Here is a 2,372-nt window from a genome sequence, read left to right on the forward strand (position 1 = left end):
AATCACCAGGGTAGAGTGAGAGCAGTGTTAAACCAGGTTAAAGGAGACACATTTGGCACCTGCTAGCTGTATGGGGGGAGGGCTCAACAAAGGAACAGTGGCATCTGTGGGAAAGAGGCATTTTACTCCCAGATAGAGCTGCCCCTCCAGCCCTCACTCTGAAGCCAAACAATTCAGTTCCTCTACATCTGCCCCTGGTGATTTTTTGAGCTGTTGTCCCTGGAGTTTAGGGTGAGGGTGAACCAGTGAGTCTGATTGAGCCCTTTAGGAGGATGCTGGGATCTCTAGCTGCCTTCTGTCTCATCTGGACTGAGTCCTGCTGGTTTTCACAGCCAGCTGTCATGGGGATTCCTCTTCCCAGCACTAGTGCTCCAGGCTGGGGAGCCCAGTGTACAACTGGGACCCCTTGATCCTAAGTGGGGACCTCTGCAGCTGAGATTTCCCTCCCAGTTCTTAACCACCACATGTGGGTGTGTTGGACCAGCCTTTTCTGGTTTCTGCCATTCTGAACCAGTCTTGACCTGGCTTCTTCTCTATATTTTTAGTTATAGAAGTTCTTAGTCTTTGGGTGGTTTCAAGGATGGTTGTTCTATAATTTAGTAGTAATTTTGATATGGTTGTGGGAGGTAATGAACACAGCATTTACCCACCCCACCATCTTGGCTGGAAATCAAGACCAGACTCCATGTTTACATTTTTCTTTTTTTTTTTTTTTTTTTTTTTTTTTTTTCTTTTTAAAATGCTTTATTAGGATAGTTACTTATATTTTACTTAAGGAGTGCACGAGTATGGATGTTGCTAGCTTTAATATCTATTAAAGAGGTACACTCTTTATGCTAATGCAAAAGGATAAGACTCTTCTCACTAAAAACCTCTTCTCTGCTATAAAGATTCTCAATGCACTTAACTAAGACTCTGGAGCACTCGGCAAAGAGGGGTTTGGGACAACCGACCAGATCAGTAGGTCCCCTCTCCCCAATTAGATAACTGAAAATAGGCACTCCAGTTTTAAACAGTAGAGGAAAAGTCTAAGTATTAGAAAAATAGAGAGATATAATGTAACAAACTGCTTCAGAATACATGCTCGAGGTAAGGAAGTGTATATGCTTATGTTCCGCATGGCAGCTTCAAAGGAAATCTTCAGTTTTTAGTCTGCAGATTCATATTTTGCCAGCTTCTCTCTCAGGTCTTTGATTTGCTCGTTCTTCTTGGCCAGGATCTCCTTCATGTTTCGATAAGCTGTTGTTTCTTGGAATTTCTTCTCCAACTCCTTTTCGGCCATGCTCAGCTGCTCCTGAACCTTCAGCATGTCATGCCTGGCTGCGGCCAGACCGTCTTCCAGGGACTTCTGGTTTTTGATCCTGTTGTTAACTGTCTTCTGGAACTCATTCTTCAAAGTGGCAACGGTGTTTTCGTAAAAATTCAGGTCTTGGGGTCTCAGAAAACCCTGCTGTTGGTTGCTTTGCTCGAGCTGTAATTCGCGCAGCACGCTTGCCAGCTTTGACTTCTCCTCCATTGCAGCCACAGCCTGCATCTCAAGGGTCTTCATCCTTGCCTTCAGCATCTCATTCTCTTCTTGAAGTCTCACAATTTCCTTGTTCAGGAGCTCTGCTGTCCCACCCTCGTTCAGGGGAGCAAGTTTTGGCTTCATGAGATCCATGACAGGCTTTTTAGTGGAAGATGTAAATTCCGCTTTTTCAAATTCTGCAACATGTTCCAATAATTCTCTGTTTTCAAGCTCAGAGACATCCGTCTGGAGCTTGAGGTACCACTTCTCCGCTTGCGCGAAAAGCTGACGCAGCAGCACCACGTTGGTGTGAGCCGTGTTGATGAGCTCAGACTCCATCTCGCTGTGGACCACAGCCTGCAGCACGCTCAGCATCTCCGCGACCTCGTCTGCGGTGAAGGTCGCCTCCACCAGTCTGCTCTCCTTGAGGTCCTGGAAGCAGGAGTCTACAGTTTTGATTCTCAAGCCTCTTCTTGAACGAGCAAAACGCATGTAATTAATAACTTCATTTTGATGGTGCTCATTTAAGCCAAACTCAGCCATCGCGGTGGCCGAGAGTCTGCAGCCTCTGGGAGGGGCAGAAGTCAGGCGAAGTCCCGCTGATTCTGGCGCTGCGGTCGGAGGTCGGATCGCAGTGGCCACATTTTTCTTTTTTAAGACCAGGCTGCTTTTAAATAGAAGGCTCAGTGGTACATACAAAGTGTCTTTTGTCAGGTCTTTGTTAACTCTTGCATTTTGTCAAAATAACCTGCAGGAACCTTGGTCATTTTAACCTTTATACTGGTCCATAATATTGCATATGTAGCATGTTAATTACATACAAATCAGACTTGGCAAGCAGGAAATGACAAATACTCTTGATGCT

General features: G+C 45.4%; 1 pseudogene; it reads right to left on the reverse strand.

Annotated features, from left to right (window-relative positions):
* Positions 1 to 732: 732 nt before the first annotated feature.
* LOC150015289 (leucine zipper transcription factor-like protein 1 pseudogene) lies at positions 733 to 2,124 on the reverse strand (annotated as a pseudogene).
* Between the last annotated feature and the right edge of the window lie 248 nt (positions 2,125 to 2,372).

The sequence above is a fragment of the Furipterus horrens genome, unplaced genomic scaffold (assembly GCF_987537825.1).
Source record: "Furipterus horrens unplaced genomic scaffold, mFurHor1.1.pri manual_scaffold_3, whole genome shotgun sequence".
Lineage (NCBI taxonomy): Eukaryota > Metazoa > Chordata > Mammalia > Chiroptera > Furipteridae > Furipterus > Furipterus horrens.